At 40.8% G+C, this 14,750-nt stretch overlaps 1 protein-coding gene across 1 annotated transcript in view; it reads right to left on the bottom strand.

The window, feature by feature from the left end:
* The window catches only part of Inr-2 (insulin-like receptor-like), a 184,772-nt gene that overhangs the window by 163,437 nt on the left and 6,585 nt on the right, over nucleotides 1–14,750 (bottom strand). The gene's annotated exons all lie outside the window — the stretch shown is intronic.

Here is a 14,750-nt window from a genome sequence, read left to right as displayed (position 1 = left end):
CGAATTCTAATGGAATATCGTGGCGAACGGCTTCGCTGAAGTCTGCTGTATTTTATGCGACCCGTGGGTCTCCGGCGACCCTGAGAGACACGTGGCGAACGATCATGCTACTTGAAATATTAAAGAATTTTTGCGAATGTCTACAAAATTTTTCGCACCATAAATTTTTGCAAATTCGATTGAAAAGCTTCTGGAGGATATTATCGAAAAGCTAAACTGCCGATTCACGCAGAGAAAATAACAAACTTGAAGAGGTCTGGCTGGCAACATAGCGTTTCATTCATCCGGTCAGTTTAGGATCGCGCGTGGAGTTCGCGAAAAGATAAGAACGTGTTCGCGGAAAGATACGAGCATGAAGTCGCGGGGAATCAGAGGAGCGGGCACGTGCAATCGCATGCGATGCACGTAATCAAAATAATCCGGACGAGATACCGATGATTTAACGGCGCGCGTTCATCGCGAGAGACGAAGGGAGCGACGCGACGCGCGTACAGCCGGAAATGCATCCGAGCGATGCCGATAGCGATGCCGATAGCGATGCAACGTTCGAGAGCTCTACGACAAAACATTGTCACGAGACGATCGCTATCGGACATGGGAACCTTTTGGTAAACCGGATGCATAGACGTCGACGACCGCCACGGTCACCAAGCCGGGCTACCATGTAAATCGACTCTAAATCCGTCGATGATTCCAGCCGGGGAATGCGAGAGCCTGTGCTAACGCCCCTTCCGAACCCCTTCGCTGATAGTCATCGCGAAACTGTCTATGCAAATCGGGATTCGCAGAGAGAAATTTGCTGGAACGTTCGTGCTAACAGCTACCTATTACAAATTTCCGTAAATTCCCCATCTTCAAGCCGTTGTCATTTAATAAAAGCAATCGTAGTATCTTGTAAAGGAGAAGTCGTACTCTAGTGAGAAAATCCTCAAACGATAGTTTTTCACGTTTACTCAACAATGTGCATTGCGTTCGCAACATTCTATAGATTTTAGTATCGATCCTCCGCCAGTTGCCTCTCCACGTGTTGAATAGTATCTTTGTGATTACATTTTCGATAGTATCTTTTTCGAGGAAGGTAAGTGATTTTTAAATGTTTGAACATATCTGTAGTTTCAGTTTATTCATATTAATATTAGCCAACTGTTGGTTTGGGCGGAAATTAATTCTCTCTGTGTCAGTAGCTAGTATTATCAGTCCCCGTGGAGTTCCCAATATGGCACTACCAAGGGTACTACGAATATGGCACTAGGTGTCATATTAGGGACTCAAGGTTTCAAGGTGTACCATATTAAGAACCCATTTCGCTGGAACCTGCAAATGGCACACCACAAAAAAAATATATCTTCCCCAAGCTGTATTAATTTTTAAACAAACTTAACCCAAGAATCTTATTGGGAGGAAATGCATCTACAACTGGTAATTTCTTCGTCGTAAAAGAGCATTCTAAAATAATCAAAAAATGACCAACAAAAAGTGGTTCATATTTTGGCACTTTACCATGAACTTTCAACCATCCATCGCTAATTCTTGTAAGATCGATTTTGCAAGTCTCGAAAATTCTACAAATTGAAATATCCGTGAAAACGGCAAAAAAATTTTCTCGTGATTCACTCTACCACAGATTCGAAGATTGAAGCTTCCTCTTTACAACGAGTCCTTAAAAATAGATGTACGACTTTTTTTAGCTGTTTTATGGAAGAAACGATGAGCAATTTCGATGGTCGTGTGAACAAAGCTAAATAGAACGACTAAAAAAAGACGTACATCAATTTTTGAGGTCTCTTTGGAAAGAGGTAGCTTCAATCTTCAAGTCTGTGCTGGATTGAATCACGAGGAAAATTATCTGGTGTTTTTACAGACACACATTTCAATTTGTACAATTTTATATTGTAAACTATTTTGATATTTTTGACGTGGTGTCATTTTTTTAGAATTTCCAACAACTATTTAGATCACGAGTTCAGCATGTTTGCCAGAAGCATAGTTTATTTGACACAAGCAGGGATAAATGTTGCCGATAAGAATGCATAACCGTTCAACAGTATCTTTTCTGCTTTACATTAATATCTGATTACCCACGTCACAAAAAAAGTTTAAACTGACAGCTGCCATATCGTTCTCAAACAACATGTTAATTCAACTAAACCATAAAAACTAAACTGTGCCCTCATGCATTAAACAACGCGTCCGAGTGTGCAAAAACACGGGAAAACAATGACCACGTATTGGATCGCTGAAAAGATATTTTACTTAACAGGCTATTTATTAAAAGGTCTGGAAATTCCTATTCAGGAAATTATGACAGATTTGCAGGAAAACCTGAAGACCTGGATGGAAAAACCAGTAAAATTTTCCTCGTTGGAGATGCAAATAATGTTCGAAATCTGGACTTATCTAGTTCTCGCAACGAGGTCTTCATTTTTACTACCAACCAGATATCTGTTACAGGAAAATATTTATCTTTACGCATAAGTTCCACTCAAACCGAAACGTTTAACTTCAAGAATATTATTTTTATCTGTTTTCCTGCGCACTTACGACAGCATAATTTTGTAAAAAGCTTTTCTGTACATGGGTCTGTGTTCCAGACAGCATTTGTTATGCACTCGTTCGAGACACCGTTTCCCGAAATTCCATCGATCCCTCGTCCCTGAACTCTTTCAGTTCTTTGTGCGCTTCAGAAATTGGAGCATCATCGGAGTCATCATTCCCAAAGTTCCAACGATCCCAAAATTTCTAACTTTTTCAATTTCCCATGCACTCTAAAATTTAAAGCATCGTTCGCACCATCATTCTTTCACGTCCTCGTGCATTCCAAATTGAAATCATCATAAATACCATCCATCATTCCTCAGAGATCCACGGATCCCATCTTTTCTAACATTTTCAATTTCCCACACACTCTAAGATTTAAAACATCGTTCCCCAAAATTCTACGGATCCCAGATTCGGTAACCCTTCCCCACGCGCTCTAGAACTCAAAGCATCATTGGACGCATCCGTCCCCAAAATTCCCCGGGCCCTAGGTCCCCCAGCGATCGAAGAGCAGAGACGATCTTCGGCTCGAAACCGCGTTTCGCCATCGCGTCAGTCATAGCGAGTCGCGTAAACCGCGCGTAATTTATCTTCGAGGCTAGATTCGCGGAACGCGCGTGTCCGCGATAAGAATACAGTTATTCGCGGCGAGCTGCGTCAACGACGACGGTGCGTCATTCCGTGTGGGACGCGACCGCGGAAACGTCACGAACGTGGAACGCGCGCGTAAAATCCTCTCCGCGCCTCTCCGCTTCGTACGTCACTCCTCCGTGATATGATGACGAGAAACAACCGAGTGAGAGAAAGAGAGAGAGAGATCGAGCGAAAAAGAGATCGAGGGAGAGAGAGGCTGGGTCGCAGGCAACAGGTGGGAGAGAGCCACGAGAATCGAATCCGCGTGCAAATCTATAGACCACACAGTCGCCAGGTACTTTTACCTGGAAAGTATTCCGAACTTAATGAAATTTTGGCACGTCATTTGGGGGTACTCTGGGGAGTCGAATCTGAGTTTTCGACCTCGAGGACCCTGTGCTAACTTGGGGAGGGGGGAAAAAACCACGATTTTTGTTACCTGTTTTTGGTATTTTGCCTATAACTCAAAAACTATGGGTCCTACGAACTTTTTCTTTTCATTTCTGAATAGAGCATTAAATTTCCTTCAAATTTCACTGTTCAATCTTTCTTTTGACCCAATAGGTACCGAGAGACAGGTGTTCAAAATTAGGAAATGTTTCTCAAAATGACATTTTGAGCCACACATTGTGACATTTAACAGGAAATTTGCAAGTTTTTGGCTCATAATTTTAGTTTTTCAACACATGTACATATAATCTACATACTATGTATACCCCTTACATTGTAAGGCTCAAAATGTCATTTTGAGAAACATTTCCTAATTCTTAACACCTGTCTCTCGGTACCTATTGGGTCAAAAAATATGTTGAAACAGTGAGATTTGAAGGAAATTTAATGCTCTTTTCAAAAATGAAAAGGAAAAGTTCGTAGAACCTATAGTTTTCGAGTTATAGGCGAAATACCAAAACCAGGTAACGAAAATCGTGGTTTTTTCCCCCGCCCCAAGTTAGCACAGGGTTCTCGAGGTCGAAAACTCAGATTCAACTCCCCAGAGTACCCCCAAATGACGTACCAAAATTTCATTAAGTTTGGAATACTTTCCAGGTAGACGCCCTTTTTTCAACCTGGCGGCTGGACTATACCACAAAAATCAAGAATGAAAATTATTTAAATAACAAAATTTTTGAATATACCACGTTTTTAAAACGGACTAAAAAGTATAAAATAATTTTTCCTAGCCCCGTACAGATTCCTGACCCCATACAGATAGTCCTGAAAATTTGATTGTGAATGTTTTTAATAGCTATGAAAACACTTGTAAGATTTAAAACGAAACACGTGGGGCGCCTGCAATAGATAATTGATGCATGAATAGTTCACCGAAGTCACTAACAATTTCATTGCACTGCAAATGATATGAACAGTTGTGCGAGTTTTCTGAACGACAGCTACTCTCTACAATTCCTTACTTGTTATCTTGCGCCACACGTTTTTCGTTTCAAATCTTACAAGTATTTTCATAGCTATTAAAAAAAAAATTCACAATCACAAATTTTCAGGACTACCTGTATGGAGTTAGGAACTGAGTTGGGCAGGAATTAATTACATGAGTAATTAATTACATCTTCAATTACATGTGCAAAAGTGGACTATAATTACAATAAGAAAACGGTGAAATGGTCCAAAACATAAAAATTAGTGGTTTAAAAGAACAATTACACTGAAGTAATTGTTAGACTCAATTACAATTACTGTAATTGTGTTAAGTAATTGCAATTACTTCTTTCACAATTACTGATTGAGCGAAAGTAATTGCAATTCCAATTACATGTAATTGTAATTTTATTTCTGCAATTCGCAAGTAATTGTAACTGGTATTTGCAATTCCTTTCCAAACAGATGACGCTCGCGCGTGAACATTCACACACCGCTAGGGTACTCTCACACACCGCTATAGACCATGTACATATACGTACGCGAGGATTGCAAGGGTCCGGGATTCAACTTCTGATTTCTCGATAATGCAAGGACGGGATTTTTTAGTAGTCAAAATCGCTAGATGAAAGATCAATCTAGGCCATTGTTTGCCTCAAAAGTCCTTCTTTTACGTTTCCGAGCAATGGTTTTGCAATATTCGGCTGCATGTTCCCGTCGGAGAGGCTACTACTCCGGCGTGACTGCAGCGTCATCTGACGGGCAACATGCAGCCAAATATTGCAAAACCATTGCTCGGAAACGTAAAAGAAGGACTTTTGAGGCAAACAATGGCCTAGATTGATCTTTTATCTAGCGATTTTGACTACTAACAAACCCCGACTTTGCATTATCGAGAAATCAGTTGGGCAAAATGTAATTTCAATTACAGTTACAATTACTTACCAATTACTGTAATTTGGAATTACAGAAATACAATTACAATTACATGTAATTGTAATTGGGATTGCAATTACTCTCGCTCAACCAGTAATTGTAATTGCGGACCACAATTACAATTACAGTGATTCGTCAAGTAATTGCAATTACCAATTACAATTACACGTAATTGTAATTGTATTTCTGCAATTCCAAATTACAGTAATTGGTAAGTAATTGTAATTGTAATTACATTTTGCCCAACTCTGGTTAGGAAGCTGTACGGGGCTAGGAAAAATTATTTTATACTTTTTAGTCCGTTTTAAAAACGTGTTGTGTTAAACATTTTTTTATTTAAATGATTATTTTCTGCTTTTTAGTCTTGTGTGGGTGAAATTTTTCAATCGATTTTAAACGCTCTCCTGCGTGCGATCAAGTGTGTGTATATCCGTAAGTGCCGACAGTATTGCAACCGCGGCATATCGAAAACAAACGCGAGCGGTTGCGAGAACAAACAGCGGCCGTTCAGACCGTTTACCTCAACGTACGAAAATTCAAACGAACTAAATAGATCGAGAACATTCGATCGAGGAACCGATAAAATATTGTATTGTCATCCAGTTCTGAGCTATGTTTAAAGTTCCAAGTCTCTAACTTATCGGGAAGTTAGTTTAAAATCAATTGCAAAATTTCTTCCGAACAGACAGACAAGAAAGCGAGTTAATAAAAACGTGGTAAAAAATCACGATCGCGGCTTCGTTTTCGAGCTATTCGCCATTGAAACTATTGTTGCGAAGCTCTGCTACGCCAATGTACGTCGCCGGCTACGCCAGTGCGGCACGTGATCGCCCTTGGTCGGTCAGAGATCTGTCATCAATCAAACATCAAACCGTGCAGCAATCGAGATTTGTTTGCTCTTGAACTTCTCGAAATTTCCCGGAAAGTGTACGCTTACATTTGCATAGCCGTTCCTAACACATCCTAACGCTGTTCCGAGAGTAGCAGGAAAGTGTAGAATAGGAGATGACATCACAGCAGCCATGGTAAAATCTATTCATATCAATCTTTGTTGATTTCCTCCTATGGAAACTAGGTGATATGAATAGCTAATGATTTTTAATTTACTAACTAATTCTGGGTCAGAATGGACGCGAGCTCGCCATCCGTGGGTTAAAGATCACGGCGTAGAAGTGGGGCAAGTTCTCCGAACGCAATGAAAATTAAAGATCACTCTTCGCGGGTCGGAGATCTTCAACCGGGATTTTTTCGCTGTTCACTTCCGCTTCGAAATTCCCTGGAGAATCTACCCTTAAATTTTCACACTGCTGCCGCTTTTCTGAAAGAGATAAGAGTTCGCTGAACACGATCACGCGAGATCCGCGAAAGATGAACGTGCAATAAAAATGAAAATTTGATTTGAGTCGCGCGCGGGGGCTGCGCCTCAAGATCGCTCTTCGCGGGTCGGAGATCTTCGATCGATAAAAGACAAAGGAAGGTAAAATACGGATTTTTTTTCGCCGTTCACTTCCGCTTCGAAATTCCCTGGAGAATCTATCCTTGCACTCGAGAGGTGACTCGGAGAATCACCATTAAAAATTGCTGTACCATTATACAAAATATTATTTACGTTATTAAATATGTTGCGATCTAACCAATTACCGAACATTCAAGTATTGTATGTAGAAAAATCATATAGAATGGAACGTATTCTGGGTCGGAAGAAATGTTTAATTTTCCAGTTAAAAATCAATTGCATAATTTGTACCGAACAGACAGACAAGAAAGCGAGCTAACAAAAACGTGGTAAAATAGTTCCGAGTGAAAATTTCACACTGCTGCCGCTTTTCCGAAAGAGACAGGAGTTCGCGGAATTCGATGATGGGGATCTGCGAAAGATGAACGGCGCAGGAGGCGGCGCTCGTCGAACGCAATAAAAATGAAAGATTTGTGGCGCTTGCGAACCCGCGATACGCTCGTTACGCAACCCGAGCGGAGTGCCACGAGTCAGTATAATAAAATTACGTCCCGTACCGGTATATTTTTAGCGTTTGGACGCGATCGTTTGACGAATGTGTTCGTAGAGCTCGGTGTGTTCTTACGGGGGTTTTCGGTGACGCTCTCTCTTTCCGCGAGACGCCTCGCTTCTCTCGCACACCCGAACGAGACCCACCGATAGACCGATTGTATGGTAATGACGCAATTTACCTCGACAGTTGTGCAACGAAAGCGCGTAGAGACCGGGGAATTGTGGTCTGGCCCGGGAAACGATGGAGCGATGTGCCATTATTATATTTTATCGGGATGACGAGGACGATCCCCGAGCTTTTAACCCCTTGCAAGATCCCGCGGCGAAATTTAACCCACTTTCTGTACCCGGTTACAGGAAAATATTGATGTTATGCATTTATGACAGAAACGAATTCGCGCAATTAATTGTCTTTTCACCCATTTTACTTTGGGAAATTGAGTACTTTTTGGAGTGAGAGGAACATCCCGCAGCGAGGCTTCTGTAGAATTATTTTTAAGGGCTGTGTAAAGGTTACAGAGATATTTATTGGATGATGGATGCTGTTTAAAGTAGACGTTCCTGGTTTCAATGTAAAGTGGATAGAACATCCCCCGAGAACCTTTCGTGGAATTATTTCTAAGGGCTCCGCGTAGGTTAATGCTGTACATACTTGTTTAATTGGAAAAATGACTTTCCGAGCGATCTAATATGTTTTACGCAGCTGTTTCTGAAGCGGCTGAAGAAATACAAGTGAGATTCGTGCACGATAAAAATTGCATTGTACATATGTTCCATGGGAATCAGTGACGCAGGGGATGAGCTTGCGCGTGGTTGTATTTAGGGGGTGTTCGGCACGAGTGGCGCAAGCGGAAGCATCAAGTGTTTTCTTCTGTTGCTCTGATTGGTAGCGTGGGTTGTTTGCGAGCCTCTACTAAATAGAAACTCGATAAAATTAGAACTCGTTGCAGAAATAGTCGAATAAAACTGAATGGTGTAGAGAGTGAAAAACTACTTTGTTTGTCACTTTTTCTCTCAATCGAATACTTTCTAGTATTCGTGCACACAGAGGGTTAACGACCTGTTCGCCAATTAATTGCATAAATTTAGAACTCGTTGCATATAGAAAAATAGTCGAATAAAACTGAATGGTGTAGAGAGTGAAAAACAACTTTGTTGTCACTTTTCCCCCACTCGAATATTTGTTACTATCTGAATAGCTTAAACCAATTAATTTTGCATAAAATGACGGCAGTAGCCTCGTACTCGGCATTCTCACTTTCTAACAATGAGTCTGGATTTCATATTTATGGATTGGAAGCACTTGCCTGACCTCCGGTTAGTAAACACAGCGAGCATGAATGGCAGGTTCAACCCCTTGCGGTCGGCTGTCGCGTCAAAGACAACAGCAGTAGACTACCCATTTTATTTTTATCTTTATTGCAGTTCTCTTGTACACCCTCGACACTTTTTTTTTCCTTTTTCCTTGCGGCTGTTCACCCATGTAACCTATATAAATTACGCACAGATTGCTCTCTCCCACTCTCTCTCAACGTCTTAGTCGTGTTTCGCGATCATTATTCACAGAAAAGAATGTCCACACACCGTGATACCCGAATTACGCAATCTCTCGCGACTGGAAAACAAAATAAAAATTGCACGACGATTTCAATTTATAATTTTATTGCACAACGCTTATGACAAGTTTAAAGTCTGTTACCGAGTCGAGCCGGCCATTATCACGTATTATTCAATTAAAATCGCCATTGCGTACAATAATACCAACAAAACGAAGCTCGCATTACGAAATACCTCTTGACACGTAGTCGTGTAAACTCGATGATGCTCTGCGATTACATAGTACATAACACGTTTGAGTAATCATTGATAATTGGTATAACATTTCATACGGATACGAAACCGTCACTCTTTGTACGTCGGAATCATTACAGCGAGAAACATCAGCTTTAAAAAATCAGCTGTCGCTTCTTTCGAAACAGCGCTGCTAATCTATTTTTTAATTATGTTTAGTCATTGTGGAAACATATTTGCATTATATTTCCAAAAACCACCCCTTGATTAGGGTGTCCCTTAAAAGACGAAGGTGCGATAAAATGTTAGGACGCCCTCTAATTTTAGTCCTTTTCATGTTTGAAGTAAGTGTGTAAAATATTAGCCTCATCGGATTATTCTAAACCCTACCTCAAGAGGCTCAAAATTAGGATATTCTGTAAAATTTAAAAATATTTAGTATTTTTGTCGTTTTGAGTGAAAAACTGCTTACAATAGGTAAGTATCACAATAACAGAATATAATCACACAATTTATTTATATAATACAATGTTTAAACAGAAAAAAGGTTGGTTGAAAATGAATTTTTGGTCCATGTTTTCATGGGCATAGCTCTCCGTGTATGCTGACTGACCAAGAGAAGGTTCTGAAAGTTTTCTTCGTTTTTTACTTCATCTAAATATAAGAAGAAGAACTGCTCGAGCTTGTTTGCATTTATTTGGGTGGAACACCCCCAAGAGCAGTTAAGTTTGCGACTTGTGGTTGCATTCAAGATGCCCGCTTCATGTCTCGGGCGCTGTATTCTTTAAAAATTTTACTATTTAAGGGACAATTCAAATTAACACGCTATGAGGAGACACCACTACGTCAATTTTGTTTGTTTGTGTCAACGGTATATGTGAGAGCGTGGTTCACCGCACCCAACGCCATTGAGGCTCCGTATCATGACCTTCAATTTTTGAAACAACTTTATGACTATGCGAGTGTCAATAAAAAAATTTCGGACGTTTTCGTGAAAAAGTTTTGTGGCCATCTATGGTATCTGACACCTGAGTGGTCGTGGTGGCCCTACTAGATGATGCCGTTCCTCTGGAATATAGACGCAAAATGGCTGCAGTCCTACGTTCTGAAATGACTGATGGTCATAGCTCCCTCTCTATTGGGTACAAACGTTTGTCCCCAAATCAAGAAGACGTAGTTCATTTCCTACGTAAAGGCATCAGCGACTTTATTTCGCCTAAGTCCCTAGAAACTTTCCGGAGATTTGACTTGTCCTATGACTTTTTTTTAAACCCAGTGGACTGGAATGATTGTAAGGACTTTCAGGAAGCCCGAGATTTTTTCCGGAAGTTTCTAGTTACAAATGATGCCGCTGAAAGAGCTGTGAGCTTAACGGAACAATATTTAGGCGAAGTAAAAAACGAAGAAAACTTTCAGAACCTTCTCTTAGGAATAAAATTAGAGGGCGTCCTAACATTTTATCGCATCTTCGTCTTTTAAGGGACACCCTACCCTTGATACTCCGACACACCAGGAGGCCAATTTTGAAAATATTTCTTCTAAATAAATTTGAATCTTTTTACACAGAACAAGTCTAATGCTACTTTGTTGCATAAGACTGCGGTAGGTAAGAAAAGAATTAATTCCGAAATTCCAAGACAGTTTAGCAAAAATGGAACGGAGACAAAGTTTCTTCCTCAGGGGGGTTAATACAACGGAAACAGACTTTGTTGCATAAGACTGCGGTAAATAAGAAAAGAATGAATTCCGAAATTCCAAGACAGTTTAGCAAAAATGGAACGGAGACAAAGTTTCTTCCTCAGGGGGGTTAATACAACGGAAACAGACTTTGTTGCATAAGACTGCGGTAAATAAGAAAAGAATGAATTCCGAAATTCCAAGACAGTTTATCAAAAATGCAACTGAGACAAAGTTTCTTCGACAGGGGGAGGGTTAAATGTCACAACACGAAGGTCCCCGGCATGCGACGCGATAATCGTACGACAACGGGAATATTCCGGCGGTGGTATGCGCCCCGTTCTGCGGGGGGAACCCGCCTAATCAATTACTATAGCCACCCGGTGCAGCCAAGGCCGTCCAGATGTAAACATCGTCGTGGTCGCGTCGCGTCGTCTGTCTCTCCTTCGAGAATCTTGATTCACGATGGAAGATTTATGTTGGCGCGTTCGTCACTCGGTTTTTTACTTGGAAACTTAACGACTACAACGGCCAATGACGGAATCCCTGTGGCGGGAGGGGAGGAGGCGCAGCGTAATCCAACGATTACGATTATGAATATTGAGTCCGGTCAGTTCGATTGTACATTAGATTAACGACTGTGCTGGCTATACATACATGCTTGACATTACGGAACGCAAAACATGTGTCTGCAAAAAATTCACCGGTCTCGTAGATCAAGTAATTCCGGAATTCAATGCTTAAAAGATTGTCTGCCGTATCCTCGCGTAATAGCGATTCAAACTTGTTATGAAGATTTCAAAACGAACACTGTAGAAGTTAAACGTTATTAACGTCTCTCGACCTGAAATAAACTGCTACTCGGCTGTCATTAATATTTATAATTTGTTGCGCACTAACGGTTATATTTTTTTCATGTTTCATTATAGGATACATTGCATCTTGACAAACAAATTGTAATTGCGAAGACTGTTGCTGAGAGAAATTCTCGTAGAGAACGTGTCAAGCATTCCAACAAATGTGGGCATACAGTGAAACGAATTAATATTCGGACACTCTATATAGACGATAACTTTTTTTTAATATTGTACAATACAATTTGAACTTTTTTGCGAAGCTAGAGCAATTAGTTTACTACAGGATGCGGAAAGAAATTTTTCCAAAAATTGCATTTGGTCGGAATTGTAGAGACAATACTAAAAGTTGCATTTTACAACTTTTTTATGCGGGCCCATATTGAATGTGTCAATTAAACATATTCTGGAAATTTCGTCAAAATCAGTCGACGTTGCAATGAGCTACAAACGTTTACAGATGGTAAAAATTGCAGATTTTCATGATTTTCGGTCTCTACTTGCAATAAATCTAAGGATTCTTACGTCTTTCAATGCCAGCCGTTTTTTCCCGCATCAACCAAAACGTATTTTTTTTTTAATTTTCATTACAGGCCCACATAAAAAAGTTGTAAAATACAGCTAGCTTCACAAACAAAATTCAAATCGTATAGTACAATATTTAAAAAGTTATCGACTTTTCTAGAGCATCCGAATATTAATTCATTTCACTGTACAATGTGAATATTTTCCTTCTTCTTCTGGGAAATTATCAAAGGATCTTTAAGATCCAAAAAATCTGGAAGACTAATTTATAGCACAATGTATTTAATTTCGCCAGTACGCATAATTCCAGTCAGGCAAATCGGTCCGATTTTGTGAAGTGTTTGTGTTAAATGAATTTGTTCCCGGCCAATTTATTCTCAAGTGAATGCAGATCGCTAAAGATAGAACGATTAACACAGAATCGCCAGGATCTGTTGATCCCCAATTATCCACGTGAACACGGAATGTCCGAGATGATTAATTTGTTTGTGATCCTCGTTCCAAATGAGAGGACTCATCGTCGATTTAATGAGCAAGCAAACAACGATTATTAATTAAAATTCCTGTTTTCCTGCACTGCATCATTGCTTTCGCAAAAGCTTGGATACCGAAGAAAATATAAATCATTTATGGCCGACGATCGCGGATTACGGAGATTCCTGTGACTCACCGTGGACGTCGCCATAGAATAACAAGTTCCTTCGGCGAAGAATACAAAAAGCCGAAGCTAAATAAACGAATTGTGGATCACCGGAGCTCTTTGATCATTCCGGATCGAGTTCTACAAGAATGATTACACGTTCGTGCAACCCTATCCTTTGACGGTCGATAACAATCGACAGTTTTCGAAGTCGATGTGGCCGTAGTCCGACTAGAACAAGTAGATTAAGCGAGAGTCGGACGAAGCGTCCAAAGCAATCGGAAATTCTGGAACAAGACCGGACGCGGTAGCATGGCAAGGTAGCAGAGCACATGATCGCATAAAGAACTTTGCTGATGGTATATCGACTACACAGTATTCAACAAAGTTACCGGTTCTCCTCTCATTTCTCGATAATCAAGTTTCCATAATCAAAAGCGCTAGATTAAAGATCAATCTAGGCCGCAGTGACCCTCAAAAGTCCTATTTTCACGTTTACGAGGCGCAATTCGCATTATTCGGCAGCATGTACATAGCTGTCGCAGCTTTATGTTTCCGAATAATGCAAATTACGCTGCCGTACAATGTAAATTAGGCCTTGTAAATGTTAAGATAGGACTTTTAAGGGCGACTGCGGACTAGATTGATCTTTTATCTAGCGCTTTTGACTGCTCTGGAGAACCCCATCTTTGCACAATCGAGAAATGAGGAACGGGACTACCCCCTTAACTATTGGCCAAGGCATTTTCTCGGGAAATCAACGATCAGGTGATACTGTCCGTAGCCCGAGGAAGGTAGACTGAGAATGCAGCAAACGGAGCTGATTTGTGCGGATAATCCGCGATTCCGAGTGTTTCGGCGTACGGTTTTGTTCGGCGATTAGTGGCCGAGTGGACAACCCGATTCCCCGGGGGGTTTCGGCCCCGGGAAATTGATGTCAGCGTCGCCTTTTCACTCTGAAAGGGTTCATTGTTGAGGGAGGATTTGGGTCGGTTCGACGATCGCGGGAAAGGGCGAAAAGCGGAGAGAAGAATGCGAGCTGAAGGGTGCGAGACCACCGAAAGCGGAACAATTTGAAAAATTCCCCGCCGATTAATTCGCGAATTCGACGAGAGGTCAGGGAAGCTTCCGAGCAGTCGAGAATATAAGAAAACACTTTTTCGTACCATTGAGAATTTTCTAGGAGTTCTAGGAGTTTTACGAATGGGCTGCGAAGAGAGTTCTTCAGTAAATGAAAGTATCTTCTGTGAGTCTCGAAAAGTAAGTAATGCAAAGGCCAGGATCATTTAACTCTTTGCACTCGGAATTATTTTAACTGGAAAATTAAATATTTCTTCCGAACTAGAATATTTCCAATCCCTATGATTTTTAAATTTATTATACGATACCTCAATGTTTGGTAATTGATTAAATACCGACATATGTAATAATGTAAGCAATATAAATTAAAGAAATTTAATTAGTTTAATTTAAAGTGTGCACCGTCAATTGTTAGACAGCCTGTAGGTGCATTTTAGGACCAGGTAGAATTTGCTAGGGTTTGGCAATGTTTGGGGGCGCGTCTCTGGTCGATCGGGTCCATCCCAACGGGTTCCAAAGGGTTTCTAAAGGGATGAGCCCGCGTGTCGGGTTAGACAGGGGCTCGTAAATATTTCGCGAGGCTCTCGGAAGCTCCGGAACGGCCGGACAGAGCCGGTCGAGAGCGGTAAACAAGGAGGCGAGAGTGGCGACGAAACGAGGTTGGCCGAGCAGTCGCGAGGTCAGTGACTAA

The sequence above is a fragment of the Lasioglossum baleicum genome, chromosome 3 (genome assembly GCF_051020765.1).
Source record: "Lasioglossum baleicum chromosome 3, iyLasBale1, whole genome shotgun sequence".
NCBI lineage: Eukaryota > Metazoa > Arthropoda > Insecta > Hymenoptera > Halictidae > Lasioglossum > Lasioglossum baleicum.
The sequence above is the reverse complement of the archived record's forward strand: the minus strand, read 5'-3'. Positions and strand labels throughout refer to the sequence as shown.